Source organism: Caloenas nicobarica, chromosome 5 (assembly GCF_036013445.1).
Source record: "Caloenas nicobarica isolate bCalNic1 chromosome 5, bCalNic1.hap1, whole genome shotgun sequence".
NCBI classification, from domain to species: Eukaryota; Metazoa; Chordata; class Aves; order Columbiformes; family Columbidae; genus Caloenas; species Caloenas nicobarica.
This window is the reverse complement of record NC_088249.1, coordinates 43,664,835-43,689,073: the sequence shown is the minus strand read 5'-3', so window position 1 is coordinate 43,689,073 and position 24,239 is coordinate 43,664,835. Positions and strand designations below refer to the sequence as shown.

General features: G+C 43.6%; 1 protein-coding gene across 6 annotated transcripts in view; it reads left to right on the top strand.

Moving 5' to 3' along the window:
- TSPAN18 (tetraspanin 18) overlaps positions 1-24,239 on the top strand; it is a 127,645-nt gene that overhangs the window by 16,650 nt on the left and 86,756 nt on the right. For 2 of the 6 annotated variants that reach the window (XM_065635808.1, XM_065635807.1), the window contains exon 2: positions 4,953-5,017. The exons of the other annotated variants lie outside the window; for them this stretch is intronic. The gene's annotated coding sequence lies outside the window, so the exon portion shown is untranslated. The remainder of the gene's footprint in view (positions 1-4,952; positions 5,018-24,239) is intronic. 6 annotated transcript variants of the gene reach the window in all.

Sequence of the window (24,239 nt, the reverse complement as noted above, 5' to 3'; positions counted from 1 at the left end):
AGGGAAAACTATTTTGATTTGGATTGTTCTAAATGGTATGAAGGTATGGCTGGTGCATAGTGTGCTAAGCATTGGGTTACTTACGACATCTAGTATGTGTGTTGACCGTGATTTCCTTTGTGGCTTTTAGCAAATTTATTATTTTGAGACACCATGTATGTATTTGTATATTTGGGAGGAAGAATAGATGTTATTCCCCCTCTCCAGCCTGCTTTGTATTTTTCCCAGCATGGACAGTTACAATCTGCTTGTCAATCTCATGTGTACTTAAAGGCTGTTTTCAGTGGACTCTTCTGTCTCCAATTCTTACATTTCTTAAGGGGTGGCTTTAGGTATTGCAAACAATACATTTTAACAGGCAGTTATTCCCCCTGAGATGTTTGTGATCACTGGAAAAAAAATCTTGTTACCATTTTCAAAATTAGAGTGACTTGTTTTCTTGCACAAAATATATTTTGCTTAATCTTGAAAATTTAAGATTGCATGCATAAATAGATGTCTCTTATTGTGTCCATAGTTGTTTTGCAGACAAAAATCTTAAACTGTGTAACTACTTCACAGTTTTCTGTGTGTGAAGAGAAGACAGCCTGAGCTGCATTCTTCCACCAGAACACCTTTTTCCATGCTATTAATAGAAGATGATGGTATTGGCAGTGGGAGAAGTAGGATTTACAGAGGAATGTATGTACGTGACATATCAACCTCACTTCTGTGATTAAGTATGCAGTTAATCTCCACGGATTAAATACTAAACACAAATGCAAAACAAAATCCCCTACCGTTTCTGAAGAAAATGCCATTTAGAGTTGGGCTTGTGGATGAGCCTGTGAAGCATGTTGCTGGGCTGGCCAAAGGGGTGGTGGGATATGACGGCAATGTCTGTGAAGGGTGTTTATTGGAAGGGAGTGGGTCACCCTCTTTGACAGAAAACAGTGCAGGTGTTCATTTTATTTAGAGTTGCCTTGGGAGAGTAATTCTTGGGCAGAATTGAATAGGAATCTCTTCTTCCTTTGATTTTTTTAAATTGCCTGCATAATTTAAAAGCCCAATTCTCCTTTCTGTTGACTGAATGAGGAAAGAAGGGGTGCTGAAATGCTGGTTGTCAGAAGCCATACACTAAAACTTGCAAGTTGCCATCCCACAGCTGTTGACCTTGTTTGCATGTACTAGTCTATATTTCTGAGATGAGAAGTGTCGTAGGACATCCAGCCCATGACAGCAAACAGGGAAAGTTCCCCATTTGCTCAGACTGGACATATCTGGGCTCTCCTATCAGAGAAACAGGGGTTTGGCCTATTGGAGTTGTTATGCTCTGAGAGATTTCAGTCATCATTGTGTCACTAATTATTTCCACCAAGAAGTTCTGTATTTCCAGATTCCCAAGGCTTAAGACACCTTGCCCGAGGGTGTGCACCAGTATGCTGGGTAGGACACCTTCTGGGAGAGTGCTTAATCCAAATATTGGCTTGAAGTTAGGCAAAAAGGGTACGTGAACCCGTCTACAGTATTCCAGAAACCATGGATGAGCTGTGGTGGTTGTCCATGTGTGCGTTCTTAGCCCATGGCAAATGAAAGGTAATGCAATTTAGCTGAACTCTATCATTGCTACATTAAATTACCTCACATCAGCTGCAGGAGATGAGCATGCACATGGAGAGCTACCACAGCTCAGTAGATGTATACCCTGCAGTTACTCCAGTGTACCATAACTTTGTTGAGGCTTCCACCTGAGTGTCCTGGTGGCCAAGCAATAGGTAATAGCCAGTCACAAGGAGAAGGAAGATCTAGTTGTACCTCGGATTAGAGAATATTATCCCTGAATCTCATAACACTTTTGGTTCAGGGAGTTCAGGCTTCTGAGTTTGGGCTTGATGGAAATAGAGAATTTCAGAAATTATTGTACCTGCTTTAAAAAAAGTTTGCCTTTTCCAGCAAATGTTGACTCCCTTGCAGTAGGGAGGTCCTCTTGCCTGTAGCAGGCACTGGTGCCAAACACATTTTTTTGTTACATTGGAAATGTGTTTCCTGAAAAGTTCCTTTCATCTGCAGTGAATTCTTGTTCTTTAGACACAGGAAACATTACTGTTTGGGTTGTTTTCCAAATATCTGTTAGAACATTTTTTTAAGTGAATTGAAATTGTCTTGTCCCATTTGATAGACTGAGCAGCAGTCTGTCCTCATCTTCAGTTCCTTTGTCTCTAGGATCAGTACCTTGCCTAGGAATGCCAGGAGGTACTGAATGATGTGATCTTGTCCATGGATGATGCAGCCAGCCTTGGCAGCCTGGAGCCATGCCCAGTTTCGCTGCCATAATGGAGTTTGAAAGGGAATTGGCACAAAATGATGTCGGAAAGGACACAGGATGGCACTCTGGCTCCCCGGTCATTGACCACAGGAAGATCGGGCAGTTAGTGAAAGCTTTTGTTGCGAACCTGTGTCAGCGCGACTTGAGGAGACCAAGAATTGCAGGAGGTGCCTTTGCTGTGGTGGGCGGTGGGACGGTCTCGCTTTGGTCTGACCCGATGCCCAGGGGCTCGGTGGCTGCAGACAGTGATGTGGGCCAGGCTGGCTTCAGAACCTCTGCAAGAGGGGAATGAGGGCTTGCTCAGAGGAAATGTTGAATCTTTTGCCCCCAAAAACTCACCTTGGCAGAGTGAACATGACCATAGTGGTGGGCAGTGCTTTCTGCAGTCCCAGTGGCTATGATTGGAGCTGTTTAGTTCTGGTGATGTGACAGTGGCAGCACTGCTGTAGCATCGTGGGGTCAGGGTCACAGATGCTTCTGTGTCCTTGTGATTTGGCTGTGCATCCTGTTTTCTTCCAAGCCAGGGCTGAAATCCCCTGTTACTGGCTGCTAAAAGCTTTTAGGCCGGAAATGGTCCCATTCTCATCATCTCCCAGAAGTCATTCCAGCTTGGCCCACTCTTTTCCCCAGCTCCAGTCTTTCTCCTTTACTGGGATTTTCTGGAAACCACAGTCAGAATGTATTTCTTAAATGTAGATGAGGTTTAGCATCTGTTGTTTGTGACACAGATCATTGCACATGGCAGGATGCATGTGCAAGTTCATGCACAGCCAGCTTTCACTGCACAATGAAGATGTGGTTAAATGGGAATTAGGATTAATACTGGATTTAAGATTCTCGTTGTTGGCTGGTAATAACCTAATCTCTTCAAAGGCTGCAGTCAGGCTGGCAGCATTCAGTTCAAGGCCATTGTTGTTTGCAAAATCTGAAAGAAATTGAATTTTGATACTAAGAGAGCTTTAATCAGAGCCTTTCAAGATAGTACATGCTCTTCCCATCCCTATCTCAAACACAGCCTTTTAATTTCTTTAATATATGACAGTCACCTAGGCTTCAAGATTTGATGGGCATTTGACAGTAATATTTTTCATTTCCTTTTGTAAGAGCTTAGGGATTCTGATTGATTTTAGAAAAGTATAAATTGCATTTTGAAAGCTGATATATCAAAGTCTTTGTATAGGCAGAGTGAGATGCACCCATATAGGGCAGCAAGCACTCCCCAGTTCACAGTGTTTAGAGTGCTAAATGTCCTTTGGATAAGGAGGCTCGAAGGCACAGAAGTGTGGAGCTCCTCAGTGTGATGTGGTCCATTCAGTCTAGCCTGGTTCGATTGTTGCTGTGGTAGGAGTGACCTGTGAGAAATGCATTGGTGACCCTGTGCAGGTCATAAAATGAATCACTGCATTTGACATTAAGGCCCATGTTGGAAGACAGCATGTTTTAAGATGAATTGTTCTTGCTTCTCCTGTTTACTGTGGCTGCAATGCAATTTTATGTGAAAACTGAAAGTCAGACATTCTGTTATCTAAATAACTTGTATCTTCAATTAAATCTTGATTAAGGTAGAGTTTATGCAGGCTTAGCCTTGCATTCTCAAACAGGACAGAGGTATAAGTTTTACCTATATATCTATTATACTTTTGATTCCTTGCTTCCAGCCTTCTCTTGGATAGCAGTTTTGAATTATTCTGCCCAAACTTTGAGAGCTGTCATGTGCAAAACTCTTTTCTATCTGCATCACCGCTATTGGTAGCCTGGCAAAGTGATGTGCTTACTCTGTCTGCTTTTCCTTGTTTTAAATCAACAGCCCATCCTATGGATGGGTCTCCTTTGCAGGGGGTATCAATGGTCTCTATAGTATGATGACACATGCCACTGCCAGTCAAAGTCTCTCTGTCTGAGCCACTGCGCCTGCAAGGAGCAGAAACATATTGACTAGATTTGAGTGGAAAGCTTGTCCTGATGCTGCTGATACAGTTCAATATCCATGTTGCAAAAAAGAAAATAACTTGTCTGCAGAGGTGATGATGAAGTGCCTTTATCATGATCTGAAACCACTCCATCAGTTTGTTCTTTCTTAAGCCTACTTATTCAGCCCTCACCTTGACGGATTTCTTTTGATAGTTCTTATGCTGCTTTTGTGTTGGTCCTCCTTGCTAAGGTTGCCTTTCCTCTCACTGTCGCCTTGTATAGAACCTGTTATCAAATCATCCTATTAATCCTCTTAGATAATCTTTAAAATATTTACCATCACGCAGGACATTTTTTCTGAGGTATGGTGTTTCCTTGAATACTTCATGTCATATGGCTCTCAGGATGTGAAACTCAGAAACGCACTGAACTTTTGCCTTTCTGAGGCTCAGGGCCCACGTGATGACTTGATTAAGATTTGAAAGACAGTGACTTTATTTAATTTATTATTGCAACTGACTCTGTCTCCATTGTGCTCTGCGAATAGGAGAGTGTCAAAAACATTAGGTCAATTGGAATTCAGATCTCTGCAGGGGCTCACAAGTCCCCTAACGCACAAGTTCGTTGAAGGCAGGTTAATGAGAAAGTTTGTATTTTAGTTTGTGTTCTGTTTTTAAAAAACAAAAGCCAGGCCAATCTTTGGCCTTTCAGCTCCATTTCTTCTCTTCTTCTACAGAGATTAATGCTAGTGAAAAGTGGATAGAGAGGGAACCCACATGAGTCCGGCACCCAGCAGCAAAGGTTAGTAGAGGGACATATGAACTGTACCAGCACAAGAAGGTTCGTTTCGTTAGTTAAAAGCATCCAGCTTTCAGTGACTCTGAGACCATAGCTCTCTGCAGGAGCCAAACAGCTTGGTTTAAGGCATGCAACAATTCGTGGAAGTGCCTTGCGAGCATCTTAAAACTGTTGCTTTGTTCAGTATTATGACTGGTTGGAGGGTTTGTTTTGCGGCTTTTTTGGTGTGTGGTGGGAGGTGGCGAAGACCGCTTAGAACAACACTGTGTAATGAGACCGTGCCATGCTGGGTGAGGCCTGGGAGGGGTGAAGCTTGGTGATTTCTAAGCCTATAAAAGTCTAGGAGAGTGAGCATTAATGCTATTTCTTGCTGTTCTAGCCTCTAGCAAGTAGGTAGGGAGCTATTAAAACCCTCTAAGCAGAAGGAGGGGTGAGGGGGAATATCTGTGTGACTAGAGCTTGCATCAGTTGTACAAGTAACTTGGAGAAGAACAAGCACAGTGATAGTGTTTTAAAAAAACAAAACAAACAACCCAAAAAACCCACAAAAAATCAAAAAAACAACAATGAAACAAAGCAAAAAACCAAACCAACAGTGATACCAACAAAACCATCTTGTACATCAGCGGGATGTGTCTACCTGAAATGTGAAACTTCAGGAAGACTCAGGGTCTCATGCTGGCTGGGGGAAAGAAGTGGCATGCTGACCTGGGCAGGAGCCAGGAGGTGCATCCTGTCACTTAGGTTGAGCACTCCCTGATGCTGAGGAATTTTTGATGTCTGTTTTGGCCAAAGCCTTGGTGTTACGAAAAATAAAAAGTGCTCTGTCTCTTTTGTAATAGCTGGTAGAGATGTATGGGTGTGAGTAAACTGCTATATTGCCGATAGTACTTTAGAGAGGCCAGAGTGATGGAAAATGTGCTTTATGAATGCTCAGTGGCAATTTCTTATTTCTTCTTCCACTGAGTCAGCTCTGTGCTCAGCAGTGAGACCAATACGGCTGACAGAGGCTCTTTGCCGGCACTTGAAGCTGTACCTCAAAGCTAACTCTGCTCAGAGTGGATCTAACTGAGGATGCTGTGCTTTTCAAAGCATTTGCAGTCTTGGCTGTGGAAGGCCAGCCAATGTCACCACAGCTCGTACAGCTCCACCAACACTTCTTCTTTTCAAGATTTCTCAATTGCGACCAGGAATACACTCACGGCCCCTGTGCGCTGCTGTGCCCTGGCCAGCTCCATGTTTTGATGCAGATGGATGTGGTGGGATGATCTGTAAACATTGCTGTGTGTTCTGATGGTGAACGTATGCAAACTGCTTGCAGAGTGTTACTCATCCCCCACCCATGCCCCCTGCAAGCTCAGCTGCTGCTTTATCACTCCTGATAAGCGGGTGTGTGATCTGAGGCAGAGCATCAGCCAGAACTGAAGGCAGGCGGGAGTCCCATGTGCATAGTTTGGGGGCAGTTTGGTTTTTTTTCTGATAAGCCTGTGCCTCTTGCGGCGGTACGGTGCACGCTCCTTTTAAACTGTAATCATAATCCTCTTTGCAGCCGGCGCTGCTATCCCCACAGGAAGCATTAGCAATATCACGAAGTCCGGAGACTTCATTGTTTTCCCTTAATCTGCAAAGGGAGCTGAGGCAAGGCAGAGGAAACTTTAACCTATTCCGTGCCTCAGTGGTAAATAATTAGTTTTTTGCTGACTAGGAGAACGGGGGAAGCCTACTAGTTAAGATAAAGTAAGTGCAAGGCTTACAGGCTTATCTTGCTCTGTGGAGTTCAGGAAAGGATGTGTCCTTGAATTCGCCTGTCTGGCATGCCCTGTCTTTGTGTTTGGGAGAAACGAGTCTATTAGAGCTGCCCTAAGTGATTGCTGGGTATAAGGCACCTCTTGCCAGGAAATGCAGGAACTATGCCTTTGTCTAAGGACCTTGAACAAAAGGCTCTGGATGTTTAATAATGTGTAAATTTGGGTGGGTGGGATGTGGAGAAGGTTAATAGAGCAGACTGACAGAGGAGGAGCTGAGCTTGGGAGGAGAGGAACACTGAGGACATGGCAGCAGGCAGAGGGAAGTAAAACAGGATAAAGCAGCCCCTTTTTGCAATCTTAAAGTTAACTTAGTCACCACTGGCAATTTTGGGGTAAGTGCAACCCGTGTCTGCTGAAATAATGGTATTGCCAACCGCAGCGGCGTGGGTGTGCAAGTCTGCATGGTGTGTGAGTGCTGTCCAGCCCATCACACGGGGGACTTGCTGTGGGAGTGCTTGTGGGTGGGAATTCACTCTGGGTCGATGCTTTATGTCCACAAAACCTCTCCTTGCAAAGCTGCCAGTCAGAAAGTCTTTCTCGTCACGCTTGGTTCTGCGGCTGTACTGAGCTTTCCCTGGGCAGGTCTGGGACTGAAGCAGGGGGGCTGCCCAGCCTGTCACAGGGGGCACGAATCCGGCACGGTGAGCGGTCCGCTTGCATGTGTGCTGTGTCTGTGGAAGTCCTTTAATGCAAAACATGACAAGAGCAAAGGAACAAAACAAAAGCCTCTCAAAAATAGCCAGAGATAAAGGTCTGGAGAATTTGCTTTTTATTTCTTTCAAGAGTCCCTGGAGACTTCTTCTTTTAAGAGAAGAAATTTAGCTTTCAAGGTCGAGCCTTCCCCCCCTGCTTTTTCTTCAGACTTCAAAGGCAATCAGCTGAGAGCTTCTTAGGAATGTTACATCTGTTCAGAATAACAGTCTGAGAGAAAGCACTTCTTCCTCTTCCAAAGTGTCTGAAATTTGTACACAAATTTTCTTGAGAATGCAGTAAACAAGATACAACCTCAGCAGGGAGGGATGGTGCACAGTAGTAAAGGATGGAAAGCCAGCAAGTGGGAATAGTTTTCTGCAGAGGTGTTTAGTTGAAACACAAGTTTTATTTTCCTGATGCTTTAATAGAAACCATTTTAATATCCGTGTCTTTAAATAAAATTGATTCAGAAATTGAAACTGAACAAACGGACTGAAATGTGAACTCCTAATGGCTGCCTGCTCCTCCTCAAACTCATAGCTTGCACTAGCTTTGTACCTGCTGACACATAGTCTTTTCTTTTTATTAGCTAGCTTGTCCTTTTGCTTTCAACCTTAATCTACATATATGAAACAGTGAAATCAAACAGTTTTGCTTTCTGACTCTACTGCTTTACTACTGTTACCTCACTCACTGATCCAAAGCCCATCAGCAGTGTAGGGGCTTTGGATCAGGCTCTTGACACACCGCGGAAAAACGCTCTGAAAGCTTGGGGGATACAGCAGGTGGGGTCAGGAACTGGACCTAGTTTAAGACCAGTCTGCCTATAATGGGTAGGAATTAATTGCTGATTTTGATGAAAGCTGATGTGTGGCATTGCTGAGAGTGTTTGGAAATCCTCTCCGCAGTAGGACTTGGGGACACGATCAGGTCTCAGATGGCGTTGTGCATAACTGCCTATTCACATCTCAAAAGTGTAACTGAACTGCAAATGGTTTTCACACCAATTATTTCCCTCTTGCTTTTGAATAGAACCGGGAGGGGGGTTGTTTATCCCATTTCCCTGGTGCAGCAAGCTTGCGCTGAAGCTGTTGTTTCCTCTGCACGTTTCCCATAAGGAGGCCAAGGAGTGTGAGATTTGTGATTCAGTGTGTGGCTTTGTCACATGCGTTCCCAGGCTGAAGATGATAGAAATCTTGGTGCTGGCTCACTTCAGGTTGGGTAAGTATGTTTCATTTGTTGCTTTTGTGGGTTTTTCTTTTAAACTAGGCTTCTTAAATGAAGAAGAGCAATATTTAAGCCTCTGACTAAATAAGCAGAGAACCCTGGCTTCATCTTGACTAATCTGTTTAACCTTCATCAGCCCAAATATTTACGCTAGGCATTGAATATCCAGGCAGTGTAATTCTGATGCTAAAATTTGTGCACTGAGAGTGCTGTAGATTGACTAATCCTGCAGAATTCTAGAAATCCCTGTCTGTAAAATAAACTTCCTATATGAAGGATTATAACCAAATAAATGCTGTGAATTCAGATCGGCAAAGCAGAAGTACAGCAGTTGGCCCTCTTCTTGTGCTGCTTACTTATGTATTTTTATAAGGATATTCATCTTAGTCCAAATAGATGTGTAAAGAAAACTGCAAATATTGAAGCACGGTGCTGTCGTATACTGCGGGAAGAAAGTTTACCTCTCTGCCTTCTTGCTAGCAACTTTTATTTAATCAGCTTTTAAATTGCCATCAGCTTGATTTACCCAGGTTGTTGAAATTGTTATTCCTTTTCAGTGTGGCATTTCTAGTGAATCTGTGCGTTATAGGTCTTCGTCCCCGTCCTGAAATTGGGCAGTGTAAAGAGTTCATGCGACTGCTGTATTGGAGATACAAAATTTTTAGCTCAGTTACACAGAATCACAGAATGTTAGGGATTGGAAGGGACCTCGGAAGATCATCTAGTCCAATCCCCCTGCCAGGGCAGGAACACCTAGGTGAGGTTACACAGGAAGGCGTCCAGGCGGGTTTTGAATGTCTCCAGAGAAGGAGAATCCACAACCTCCCTGGGCAGCCTGTTCCAGTGTTCCGTCACCCTCACTGAGAAGAAGTTTCTTCTCAAATTTAAGTGGAACCTCTTGTGTTCCAGCTTGAAGCCATTACCCCTTGTCTTACTGTTGGTTGTCACCGAGAAGAGCCTGGCTCCATCCTCGTGACACCCACCCTTTATATATTTATAAACATTGATGAGGTCACCCCTCAGTCTCCTCTTCTCCAAGCTAAAGAGCCCCAGCTCCCTCAGCCTTTCCTCATAAGGGAGATGCTCCACTCCCTTCATGATCTTCGTTGCCCTGTGCTGGACTCTCTCCAGCAGTTCCCCGTCCTTCTTGAACTGAGGGGCCCAGAACTGGACACAATATTCCAGATGAGGTCTCACCAGGGCAGAGTAGAGGGGGAATATTGTTGTTGAATATCCCTCCCACTCCCCCCCATACACACACAGATTCCCCCAGCTGCAGAACAGAACCTACAGCATCCGGATTTACCAGGAACAAAGTTGGCCCCTTGAGAAGTCTGGTGTCTTGTGACCCTTGCAGGGAATACTTACAGCCTCCCAGTGTGTAAACCCGTTGGTGTAGGTATGGTGTAAGCAACCTCCTGAGCAGTTTGGCTTCTGTCCTATTGCTATATTAATTATCCTGTCTTTGTGAGATTTAAATGCAGATTTATCTGGGATCCTTATCTCAGAGAAATTCTGTTAATATCCCTTGATGTTGCCCTATCTTATGCAGATCGTTCCAGAGATGTGAAGGCTATAAACACCCAGGGGAGAAGGGTTAGTTTGGCTATTGTAAAGGGTATAACTAGAAAGAATGGGATCGGGTTAGAGAAGTCAAATCAAAACTGTTTGAGGAGGACTTTCCAACAGCATTGTTCACTGGGTTCATAGAAAGCTAATTTGTGCTCTGCCATCTGAGAATTCTGACAGTAGACTGCAAAAATGAAATAGTAGGAAGGACAAGGGGATGAAGCTGGTCCCTATCAGCAGGGAAAGGTCCCAGCCAATCTTACTCACTGCTTTTTGCTTATAAGATTCTGTGTAACAGTAGAAAACTAGAAGGAAGAAATTGCTGAGTTGCTGGATTGTCAGGAAGATGTCTAGCTAGGAACCTGTGCTGTTCATGGACACTTGGTCCTAACAGATAATTCTCCCTGCTTGAAACGGAGCAGCAAGGGGAAGAACTGCACCTCTCTTTACTTGCCAACATGCTCCATAGGGAAATTCCTTCTCTGTCCCATGCTGGGTTAGTCAGACAGAATCGCTGCAGCTAGGCAGCTAATCTCATTTCTGTCCTCAGATAAGATTGTTATCAGAGTAATTGTCTGTTTGCTCCCCCTCCTGAGTCTAATCAGAGTGGATTGTGCCAGTATCTCCTGGGGCAGAGGAACTTGGATGTTGATTGCCCTCAAAAGAAAGAGAAAATCCTCCGTGTATATTTAACGTAAACTTCGGTTTTGTTAGATGTTCACGGGAAAACAGGCTGGAAATAACTTGCTCGGGCATGTCTTGTGCATTTCGCAGTAATATATTTGTTCTGGTTTAAAATCTAAGTTCAGGCAGGCAAGTTCATGTCGTGCATGCTGCGGTGAGGCTTTCAAAAGATAGTGCTGTGCACCCGTGGAACTGGTACTTTCCCCAGCACTGGGACAGAGCAAGTTCATGTCTGCAGAGAATGCATACTCTTAGATGTTGGTGTTTCAGCCAGTGAATAATTCTAAACCATTAGTGCTTTTCCCCTTATTTCAAAGCAAATTACAGGGTGGGTGGCTTGCTGATGGGGATAAAGGAGACTCAAATGTATTAATTTTTCATGTATCCTTCAAGTTGGGACTAGACCTTGTCTCTTGATGTGTTTACCTGAGGAAGCATACTGTTTGGTCACTTTGTAGTGGTGAGCAAACTATAGGTAGTGCAGTAGTCCACTGAGATATAGAAATGCTGTTTGCTCCCCCTGTTACGTGGATGAGAAAGCTGAGACACAGAGGCACCAGGAGCTGCCATGGGAGTTGCCAAAGCAGAGTTGCATAGATAAGGAGGTCTGTGCCAGGGCCATCATCGCTAGTGGCTGCTCCTGATTCCTGCTCTGGGTTACCAGCTCCAACAGCCAGCCCAGTATGAAAAGCAAAACATGATCCTGCCCTTAGTGGTGGTGCTGCTGTAGAGATGATGTCTGGCTCCATCAGACCTCTATCCCCTGATAGCTTAGTGAAGCTCTATAGCTTTCAAGTGTGATACCTAAAGCAAGCTTAAGGGGCAAGAGCATACCACTGAAGAGAACACTCATAGCTGCCAAACTTGCATGTGTGAACCGCTGAGACTGATTCAATCAGGCTTGAAAGGTGTTGGATGAAGCAGGTTTGTTCAGGCACATGTGAAAGTCATCTTGGGGACCATGAAATTGGTATGGCCACAGCTGCTTCTAGCTTAATGTGTGCTTGGTGTGCTTAGTGTGGATATTCTCTAAAACTTTTATTGCATAGTTTGCTGTTTCCTGCTCCATTAGACTTCAAATCACTAATCGTAGTGGTAGCTTCATGGCTCTACTGTCCCTTTCAGAAGTAACCATAACCATTGCACATTTGCTGGATGACTTAACTGATGTTGCTCACTTTACAAGGAGAGACACAGAACTACAGAAAGAGGGGAAGAGAAATATAAGGACATGTAAAAGCCATTCTTACCTTGACTATACCGCACAGAATAGATGCTAGAGATAGTGTTCAGAAAAGTAGTTCTGGAACTGGAAGTAATACAACTAGTCAACAGAACTTTAAATAGATGGGACGCAGTGTCCCCAGTGCTGCTGTAACTTGAGCTTGCATCTCCGCACAGTGCTATGATATCACATTACTCAGATCTAGCTGTGGTTTGTCTGATTTGGCCCCGCTGCATGTGCTGCAGATGTGAGTGTCCAGCAGTAGAACTTGTGGTCTTGAAGGCCCCTCTCTGTGTGGTTTGTGGCCTCGTGCACAGGAATTTATTTTTTTTTACCCCTTCTCCATTGCCTGTGTGGCTTCATGTGGTTTTTGTTGTGGTTATGTTTCATTTTTTTTCACTGGAAGTATATTTTTGGCAACCTTTGGTCCTTTAATGGGCTCTCGTGCTATCGGGCACCACAGTGACACATACATTAAATGTGCTTTGTTATCTTGATTACAGTAGGGTGTTCACTTTATTTGTAAGCAATTAATATTTCAAAATCTTGTCTCCAGCTGTTCTTTTTCTGTAATGGCACTGAGGACAGTGTTGTAATTTACTTTGCTACTTCTGCTGGCGTAGCACTTCGGAGCCATCCCTGATCGGTCACATTGCTCCCCATGTTGCAGTGTTGATGGTGAGGTTGTACATTAAGGAGCTGTTGGCTGATTTATGAAAAGCATGCTTTTGGAGGCTGGGATCAGATTTTTCTGGAGGGGCTAGTACGCTGTAGTCCCTGCCTGCTCCCCTTCCCCAGCGTTAGCCCCGTGCAGTGTCTGCAGCACACAATACAACCATGTGTATGTTCCTTACCTCGTTCAGCTTGTGGCTGCACCTGCCCTGTTTAATGCTGCCCTCCAGTCTGTCACTCATGGTACTGCTTATTCAGTGCATAATCACTATTTTGGAGCCATAACTGTCTAGTAGTCCCTTCATGCTGTACCTTGGATTGACCCACCAGTTTGCAGAGTGGTGAGTCACAGTTACTCCTTAGCAAAATTACCAGGTAGGTCTTTGAACCCTTAAAGAGAACGGTCCTGGTCTCATCTGACCACTCTCTGGTGAGGGGTTCTACCTTGAAAATTTATGAAAGTATGCCGTCAAACCAAATGCTAGCAAAGTAAGTGTAGCATGAACATATCTCAAGTTACTGTTATTGCTTCTGCCAGCTACCATAAAAAGCTTTTCTAGACTATTAGCAAGTGAACAGAAGGGATGTCACAGAGCTGTCAGGCCCAGACTGTCAGCCTGGTCTCACCACGCTCGGGAGTACATGACATGACCGAGGTGTTCCTGTCTCAGAGTTGATCTAAGGACAGGTCTCTCCCTTACTGCCTCTGACTGCAATGCCTTCTTTCAGTAGCAGTTGAAGATGTTGGGATAATTGAGTATTCCCCGTAAAGTAGTTCTACTCAGCCATAAGAACGGCTATGCATAGTGTGAACAGAGGTAACCAGTCTTGCTAAATAGTAGTTTTAAGAGAGACTATATAGAGACGTGTATAGTTGAGGCCAGCAATCAAACTGTGTGGGAACCATGGCATCAAATAGCAGAAAATAAAATAATAACAAGAAATATTTTACTTGTAACCTCTTAGTCTCACTTTAAGGAGATTTGCCTCATGTTTATGAGTCTTCAATTACCTGTGAAAACAATATTTAGTTGGATTAATCCACAGGTGTTCTTTGCAAACTATGGGCAAACTTTACAGATATACACACCGTTAAGATGGCTCCAGCTTGGAACTTGGTAGAAGAAATCCAACTGATTCAAAGATAGTTGAGCAAGGCATTAGCCTGCTTTTGAAAGAAAACTTAAACCAGAAATGATTGGTTTTGTGTAGAGGGCACTCGAGTCCTGCAAGGTACTTCTCGCAGAATTTGCCTCATACCTATAAGGCGTGAAAGTCATGAGAAAGGAAATATTTTTTTAACTAACTGCGAGGAGGCATCAGCAGCACGTGGGAAAGCACAGGGAACAGAAAACTGTTCAGGTGATCTGAGGAGTCAGGCTCTCTTTGAAGTGAAGCCAAATGCGATTGGTGTGAACTTTCTGGTTACAACACGTCACGGCCTTTCTGGGGTAGAGGGCTTGTTTTCTGTTAAGCGCATCGTATTTTGCATATTTAAGGCTGGCTTGTGCCTTTGGGTGTTTCTTGGGTGACAGATCCAAAAGAATCCTCCTTTCTTCTGTTGAATACTAGAAAAGGGCCCACTTTCTCATTTTCCAGATTTATTTCACTTCTATTGTTTCCAGCGGTTCAGGCCTGTCAGTAGTATCACACTGGCAGTGAATCACAGCAATGACAGTATTTTAGGCACCATAGCTCACAGCTTTTTCATACTGAAAGTCCTGTCCACTTGCACTCTGTTCCAAGAGATTCGTGGCAGAGAAAGGCTAGGTGGAGGCCTGTTGTCCTACCTACGTCCTTTTGCAGATGGGAGCATGATGGCTACCATTACAGTTAGTACCAGGGTCTTCACGGGTTACAACGCAAATCTAAATGCCTCCAATTAAGCTGCTGGCTAGGGCTGAGAAAGTCATCACAGATGGTCCCAAATTGAAAGTGCTGTCGCATCGTTTGGGGGTGTCACAGGAGATGGGGAGCAGCCCTGTCTCACGGGCTGGGGAGCGCCGTTCGGGCTGTAGCTGTGTACCTTCCGGAGACAGTAGTGCCAGATAAATGGGGCTGTGGGCTCCCAAAAGCATGCAGCCTTGCCTTGGACACAGCTTCTAGGAGAATTCTTCAGTAGCGGGGAGAAAGGGAGAAAATCAATGCTCTCCTAGCCCTGTGAATTAGCCATGCTGGACTAGAAGTTGCCTGAGAACATTTCAATAAGGCTGCTGGCCAGTAAAGCATTCCTCCAGTTTTGTTGTGGTCTGTCTTGAGCTCTCACTGCCTTCGAGATTTGTACCTGAACAAGAACTTTGGTCGCCCCGTTCGGTAATGAAAAATGAAAGCTAGTTTCCTGAGGGCTTTTTGCTTCATATTTTCTGCTGCTTCTTTCCATCATTAACAGCAGTAAAGTGGCATGGGGTGAAAATCAGCACTAATTTGGGAGCTTGATTGCCTGTGTAATAAGCTTCTCTGTTATTCTTTGGCAGGAGCAACAGCTAATATAAATTTTTTTGCTGTCATTTCTGCATGGGCCATGTACCAGCATCGAAGTTAATCTCTCAAAATTATGTTCCATTATAAATCTCTTCACAGATGAAGTGGGTGCAATTAGGCAGAGAGGTCCAGAACTGTTACAAAAAAAAAAAAAAGAAAAAAAAAAAGCTGTAAAGGACAAAAGCAGTCTGCTTGTGCATCATGCAGCAGAGTAACATCTTGCCAGTCACCTCTACACGGGAAGCCCCGTGGCCGCAGTGTTCTTGGGGCTTGTTTGGCAGTGACAATATGTTCAGAGCTGACCAAACTGAAGTTCCACCTTTTTGTAAGTACAAGGTGTAGGATCTTAGGAGTAATTTGAAGCTATTTGTGTCAGTTCTTCCTCATTTATTTTCTTCCAAGTACACACAGAATATTTAATGTCAGTATTCCTGCCTGAGCCCTGGGAAATCAGAAAAGATCATCAAGACCCTGCTAATAGGCTGACAAAATCTCCAGCGTATTTAATTAGAGATTATTCTTTTGATGTTTGGGTTGATTTTGATGCTTGTTTTTTATCAGGTTACTCTTGGGTAACCTTCTGTATACTGAAAAACTTCGCTGTTTTCACAAATGTCAAAAACCCTCAAGGTTTAAATGTACTAGTGTGCTTAGATTACTTTCATTTTTTATATCTAGTATTAAATTCTTTTTGGGTAGGGAAAATGGAAATACTAGCTCTGCTGTAACATTCTGACTATTCTGGGCAGGGCAGTGACTGACTTTCTACACCCAGTTTAGTAACCCAGCCTAAAACTGATGCCTGTTGAAAGTTTATTCTTGCCGCTTTCTAGAAGGGGCTGCTAGCAAGTGACTTAGTTCCTGGAGGTGGGGTTTGCTGTTGTGTGGTTTAGGGGCGTGTGTGGTTTGTTTTTTTTTTTTCTTTTCTCTTTAATAAACCTTAAATACATGTAACTAAGGTGCATTTCTATTCTTATGGAACACAAGCTCTGCTGAGCAGATGCTATCATGTTTACATTGAGAATGGCACGGGCTATGCACAGAAGTGTGAAGTTTTTTCCAACCCAATGAACAGTAATGAGGTTCTCCTATTAAAAGTCCCATTTCTGTTCACTGTCTGCAAACATTCTTAAAGGCTTTACTTTGAGAAATATTTTGTATTTCAGTTTGAATTTGATAGAATTAATGTAAGAAGATCTGCAAAAATTTCACATTAAGTATCTCTTGCTTACATGGCAGTCAAACATGCATTACAATCACACGGACAAGAATGGGGTGAACATGAGAAGCTACATCCAGTTTTTATCATAAAAAGCTCAACATAGCGATGTGGTTTACCATAGGAGGCCAATTTATTTTGTTCACATCTAGCCTGTTGAGCAAAGGGGGAAAATATATTTATGAGAGCTGCCCACACACGAAGTATTACTATTTTGCACGTCAATCATTTGTCACCTTGTTAAATTCAGCTCTCCTAAAGGTAAATGGCTAACTGGTATGCTATTGGCTCTAGTCCATCCTCTTCCATGACAAGAGGGTATCTGTGTTCTTCTCTAACTTACGTAACCTTCAGTGGGCTTGGGTCTCCTTCAGGCTGCTGTGTTCTCTGAACCGTGCAAGCAGTCATCACTTATTGCTGGTAGACCCAACATATCTGATTCTTCTTGAGAATTCAGTGGCTGCTGACTCCAAAGGAGCCTCCTAGACTCCTCTTGCAGTTTTTGCCAAGTAGCAGGGGCAGCTTGCAGGCTGTATGTGGTGTTCTTCTCCGGTTTCCCTATGTGTTTTCTCAAAGTGTATTCTCCAAGCACACTAAAATGTCTGAGGAAGGGGTCAAAGTACTTTACGTGTTAGAGTAAAACAGGGCTGAAGTCACCACCCAGTTCTTACTGTTGGTGATGATGAGTTATTGCATGATTTGCTAGCTACATGTAAGAAAAGCATAGGGAAACAAACTGAGGTTTTTGTAGATGACAGAATCTCAACTGTGGCACTGAACAACAGGGTAAAACACAGACTAACAATGCACTGACGTCAGGCTGTTTTGGTGTGACCAAGGGAGTTTTTGTCCGTGAATACAAATACAGGAATAAATCACTCACTGGGTTTTAACAACCATGGTGGTTTTGGCCTGGTTTCTGAAGTTGGAGATAGAGAAATAATGCAACACAGTATCTCATTTTCAAATGTGTGACCAGCCAGCAACAGGGTCCTGGAGTCTACTGAGATAGAAGCCTTGACGAGCTCCATAACATTGAATTAGAGTTGGTATCTGATGCTGGAATGTGGGCCATGTTAACCACAGGAACGGTTTGCTCCTGCTGCTGTACCAGAACAACTTCAGGCAGGGAGTGGAACAACTTCAGTTCGGGGTGGCAGAGAGAATTCAGCTGCTTTGCACACCAGACGGCTTGAGCGGTGAATAGCTATCGTACACAGAATCCATCGCCTCTCGTGAGGGATGTGACTGTGAAGTAGCTGACTTCTGAAAACAAGCTTTCTGCATATACTTTTTCCCACCCAACAACAAAGGTCTTGTTTGGGAATGCTTTTTGGCTGCAGTCCTTGTGACCCCCCTGGGAAATGCACTGTGCATTTGACTTGCACTCACCAAAGGAAAAAGTGAAAGTAACACAGCTGTAGTGATTTACTATGAAGTTTTGAGGCTAATTGCCTCATATGTTTAATTAATAACTGACACATTCTGTCCCTCAAAGAGCTTGGAGAACTTCCATCTGGACCCCTAGTGATTACAGCCTGGAAGCCATCCCTGTAATTAAGGAGCAGGCTCTAGGAGGCCTGTTTCCATTATGTGCAATTATTGTGCTTGCTACTTTTCCCCTCCTTTCTTATGAAAGGACTGAGAAAATAGGGCTCAAAGACTAATCTGACATAAAACCCAGACTGAAGAGGTGCTTTTGTCCTACTCCATGGTAGAATGATGGGGTTATGTTTTGGTGCCAGCACTCTTTCTTTCAACAGGCTGTCAGGAGGCAGGTTCTCCAAACAGCAAAATGTGTCTTACACCAAATTGAAGTATGTGTTGGTCAATATTAATTGCCAATGCAAGAAGCGGATTTGTGCAAAGAACTGGGCAACTGAATATTTCTACTGTTACTTCTCAATCTCTCTCTCAACTTCAGACTTCTGCTGGGTTTGACAGCTGCTCATCTGCGAAGACTCTGGCAGGCTCAGAAGCCCTCAGAGCAGAGGATGCTGTGTCTTTAAGCCTTCCATACAGTGCTGAAATGTTATGACAGAGCATCTCACAGGGGGATGCGGTTTCCATGGCAACTCCACACTGTAAGATAAGCAAACTGGATTTTTTTTTTTTTTTTTTTTTTTTCCCCCCCTGAGAGGTTCAAGAGCAAGGAAGGAATGAGGCGATCTGTCAGCAGGCGAGACTTGAAAAGAGGAAACCAGGTCCATTAATCCTGCAGCCCTGGCTGCTTTGTGTTTTAATTAGCGAATGTTATTACGGCAGGGAGCATGGGCACCTCACCCTGTTGTGGGTTTTCGAGGGCTTTTTTGTTTGTTTCTCTTTTTGTATCCCCAATTTAAAAAAAAAAAAAAAAGGCAGGGAGAGAAGCTTTACTTGGACATTAAATGAAGGTCTGAAAGAGAGCCTCAGGATCCCTGTTCCAGAGCTTGTATCCCAAGCCGGGGATGGGAAGTGTAGCTTGCCTGGTGTGAATCAATCTGCCATTCTCAAATTGAGAGTACATCTTACGATTATTTTATCTGCCTTGCCACTGATGTTTAGCAAAAATAGAAATCCCCCATACTCTTGCATCCTGCATGTGTACCCATGGCAATGTGAGGCAAAGCAGGGAAGTTGTGCCTTGCTTTTGTCCTCCCCAGCTTGCCCAGAGGCATTACATGTTACAGAGCTGTACTGTCTTCCCCTGCCATTGTTTTGAGGTCGTTGGTGCCTTTGGGATCAGTAGTGAGCCTTACACGAGAAATCCTCCACTACCCAAATGCCATCACTTGTGAGAACGCAGGACACTGTGCACGCTAAGAGAGTCAACAACACAACGACAAGGAGGGGGAATGCTTCAGCCCGCAGTGAGAAGGCAAGCTCCCACCCAAGCCGACATGGCACTTTAATAACCAGAGAATCCCTTGGTAGCAGCTAGTGTACCAGCTGAGTGGGAAACTGTGCTGGTCTTGTAAATGTGCTGTGTGTAGGAGTTTATTATGGAAAATATTTTGACAACCCTTATTATTTTCAAACACTTCTATGTGTCACCAGAAAATTAAAGTAAATGTTATCCCAACAGCAGTCTTGTCTGCATAGTTTCCATGTCCATCCTGTACAGAGTACTGCCTGCTCCTTCACAGGGAAGAAAAGCCCACTGTAAATCTTCATGTGGAATGAAAAGAAAATTATTCTAATCCTTTGAGAAAGGAATATATCAAAGGCATTCTTCACTATTTTCCTATAAGCAGAAGTATTTTAGCCTATTTGTCAGGGCCTGGTGGTTACTAGGAATTTTCATAAATCTAGTTCTCTTATTTTCCTGCCCATGTCTTCTTCAATGACCTTCCACCATGATTTGTCTCTTTTGGGTTTATGTTTGTTTGGTTCGTTGGCTTTTTTTTTTCCCCAATTAGGGTGCAAAGTTGAAATGAAATAGTGAGCATGTGCTCCTGGGCTAGTCTGATGTTTTTCCATGGTGCTTGTGATGGAGAATTAACTTTATGTGCCTGTATTATGTATGAGAGTTTTTTAAAGGGGGAGATCTGTGTGCATTTCACTCTCTAGCCTCTCACCCCTCAAACACTACATTTCTTTGGCCTTGTTTCTTTGTTTGCTCATGTCCTGCTCTACCATTAGCTTTTCTGGGGATTTCACAATTCATGAGCCCAGGAGATAGCATGGAGTTGCTATTCTTTATCAGGTTTGGGGATCTCCTTTTCCCTGATTTTTTTGCCCCTGTTATTCCCTCCTGTTTCTCTCCTCATCTGCTCCAGACAAAGCAGGTGCCAGTATATTGCATAAGCCAGAAGGTAAGTTTCAAAGCTAAACACTAATGTTTTGTGAAGAGCATTTTTAATCATCACTTGAGTATCTTACAAATGGAAGAGCATCAGTAGAACGGTTTGCAAGTCAGCAGCTTGTGCTAACATACTTTACAGTCAAGTTTGGGGCTTGCACTCTCTCTGTAGAAGCTGTGCCTTCACATGCCTTTCCTACCAATGATTCCGGTAATCTGGAAAAAATCTGACCAACCAAGGAGTAAATGATGGAAGACACCACAGGTAACACAAGTTCCTGTGTGTGGTAGCTCTTCCATTGGATTCAGTTTGGACAGCTTTTATTTTTTTCCACCCTCCTTTGCCCACCCTGGTTTTTGGTTTAGCCGTGCAACACTCAGTGGGATTTGCAAGCCTGCTTGCAGCAGGGCAGAGACTTTATCCCCAGATGGGAAGAAGAAGTGCAGAGGGGTGACTTATCCAAGTAACTCAGGAAATGTGTTAAAGCAGGGTTTGAAACAGGGTGTCTCACAGGGTCCGCTCTTTCCCACAAACCACTGGACGCTTCCTGTGCACTAATATAAACATTATATTAGGTCAGTGAGAACTTACATTGCAGGAAAGGGAAACCCTCTGGTATTGGGGTATTGCATGGTTCTGCAAATTGATTCCTGAAGAGCACTTCACAGATCTCTCCCTTTCTGTTCGAGGTTGCTGTAGTTAGAAATTCTTTCAAATGGGCTCAATCTCTTGAATAGCTCAGCAAAACAAGTTGCAGATTGAAGAGGGCCAAACGGCCTCAGGACCACCGTTTTGGTTTTGAGGTTTTCTCCTGAAAATCTTTTTCTCCCATAGGTGTAATCCATGTAGCAGGAATAGCTGTTAGCAAAGTTTGAAGTCGGAGGCCAAACAAATGTTATACCTTATGTGGGAAGTCAGGGATAGAGCAGAGTGGTATTTAGCTGCTTGTTGAGTAAGCCATCAAATGCTGTAATTGACAATAAGCAGGGTTAGAGGCAGCTTAATTTCTTTGGAGACTGTTCTTGTTATTCCTTCTCCTGGCTACAAGGGTGAATTCAACGCTTTGGTGGAGATCAGCTTTATTTAACATTTTGAGTTAAGCTGCCTCCAGACCCAAAGATGATTTTTGCCTGTATTAATAGAGAAACTGCTTTTGACAGTTTAGATCATTTGTGTTTTACTTTCCAGCTGGCACTAGCTGGAAATGTGTCAGGCTGGGTTTGTGGTCATGATGGCTTGGGCAGAGCAAGCCAGCACAGCTTTTGCTGCCCCTTGCCCCCCAAGCAGGGCGTGCTGCTGCTGGCCTCTGCAGGAGAGTCCTTCTCACATCTCTATCCTAACATGGATTTCTCAATTCACGCCATTCTGGGGTTTTCATAATTTGCCTCAGACAGGTCATTTAACCCTTGCACATTGCTTAGGTTTGCTGTCCCTTGAGGTACTGCCAGCTCTGAATACTTGCCAAGCAAAATCAGTCCACCTGCATCTTGGCTCTAAGTATCTAGTCACCCAAGACCAGCAGAGCTTTGTTTAAAGAACAGAAATAACTGTGACATTGCACTGATTCCCAGCAAGTGCAAGCGGTGTTCACGTCATAGGGTGAATTAGGGAATGAAGAAGAGCCCAGAAGTAGCTGCATGCCTCATTTGGCCTGTTTTTCATAAGGAGTCTTTAGTCTTTCAGCAAGCAGGAAGACTCTCCTGTGTCTGCTCTGGCATTTTGGTTAAAGTTGGTGCCCCTGAGCCTAGGGTGGAAAGAAGCAGCTGGAGAGTATTAGGCTCTGCTCCAATTCTGATTTCCAGAGAGCCAGTACTCCACAGCTAAAGCTAGATGTTTTAACTGATTACTTGCTGACTCATCACTTCACATGTGTTTTTTTCCCACACAATTTTTAACCCCAACCCCTCTTCCTGGAGATAATGAATTACTTATGCATCTGAGTAGTTTATTCTTGCATAATAAACAGCCATTGCTGTTTCACACTTACTTGTTTTCCCGGTTTATCTGTTGTGCCCAGCACCCACACGGTAGGTGAATTTCTCACCATGAATCTACTGAAATACAAAAACTTCTAAATCAACTAATGTCATTCATCCAAAATTCTCTTTCCCTCACCTGCTTGCTGGCCAAACTTCTCAAAACTAATCCTTTAGGAAAAAGCTCAGGTCATTAGGTTCTTAAGCTCTCCTTCCCCTGTGCTGATGATCCTGAGCTAAGCCTGGGTATCCACACAGGCTAAGGAGCATAGTGCTTACTCGGAGGGTCTATCACAGCTGATTTGGAGGAATTTTGCTTCCTACTACAGTTGCATGCTAGCTTCACCTGGAAGTAATTTAGACTTACAACCACAGAGCTGTGCTGCTACTAATAAAGAGCTGCCTCTGGGAGGCTCGTTAGCTGGGCTCTGGCAGGTGCTGCCCTGGTTACACTGAGCGTGCGGAGCTTGGTTGCACACTGCAGAGTCCAGGGTGAGTGGAAGTGTGCAGATGTCTGGGCAGCCAGATGCCTCTGAGAGCTCCAGATCTCTCTCTGTAGCATCTAGACATTCCCTGGCTCATAAAGGAGTTGCCGGGAGAAAATATACCTAAGACACCATGATCCTGTAGTTGTAAGGGAGTGCACGAACTGGAAGCAAAATTTAATTTGCTGGTTAAGCACAGACCATGCTAGTGTATCCTGTTTACATTCAGGTCTGTTTTAGACATCCAGTGTAATTCAAGAACATTATAACTGTGAATGCTTGCAATAAAAAATATTTTCATAATCTTTTCCACAAAATAATTCTTGGATGTCAAGTTTGCCAATTTGCAATAACTTCAAGGCATTTTCTAGTGTAAAGAATTTTTTAGAAAAGGAAAAAAATGGCTGGGAGATGAATTTATGTTCTACAAGTCCTAATAATAAAATAGCATTAATGTCTTTTAAACCTCTCCAAGCAATTTCCCCCCAGACTTCCCAGTCCAAAATTGTTTGTTAAAGCACATGTGAGTGTATGTATGCTCTTTCACAAAATATTAAAGAAATATTCTAGTGCTATTACAAGCCAGGACCACAAATTAAATTAGATGAAAAAAAATAGGTTGATCTGTTTTGTGACATAAATTAAACATGCTTTGGAAAAAAACAGAAAGAGGAGCCAGTATTCCTTCTGGATAAGGCCTCAGTGTGAAAACACAAACAGCAAATGAGTTTATTATTGAAGCCACGTACTTCAAAGCCAAGTTGACTGAGAAATTCTCTGGCCTGACCTACAGTTGTTGTCTTTGCTATTATTAAATGTCATGTGGTTGTGTGCAGCTAAGAGGCTGGGATATTTTTCCCATCTAGAGTTTTATAAATCTGATGAAAATGGCCTTGTCTTCACAAACCCCTTGGTCTTTGCATTAAGTCGGTATGACTGAAGTGAGCTGCAGGCCTCCGGCTGGCCTCTGTCTGGTGTGACTTTGACTCTTCCAGGGCCACAGTGCAGAGCCATAGAAACTGGGGAGGCACCAGCTTGAGCAGAAAACGACCTGTGGGTCTTTGGCGTATAGGTCAGAGAAAAAGAAATGGAGCATTTCTGCAAGACAAATATTTCCTTTTGACTGTTCCAGTTGATGTTATTTGTAGGGGGAAAAGGCTTTCTTCAAAAAGAGCAGAGACCAAGCATGTGTCTCCATTGTCTTCTAACTTGCATGAGACCATGAAAGTCTTTGAAGAAAGCTAATTTTTTAAAATAGAAAAAAACAATAGTTTGGGGAACCGATCTTGGTTCCCTGCTGCTAAGACCTGGCTAGAACCAGGACAAAGTTTTTAAATTTAGAAAAACTCGGAGACCTTTTCCCAAGACCAGTTCAACTTGAGTTTCTGTTTCTTTTGGAGGTGG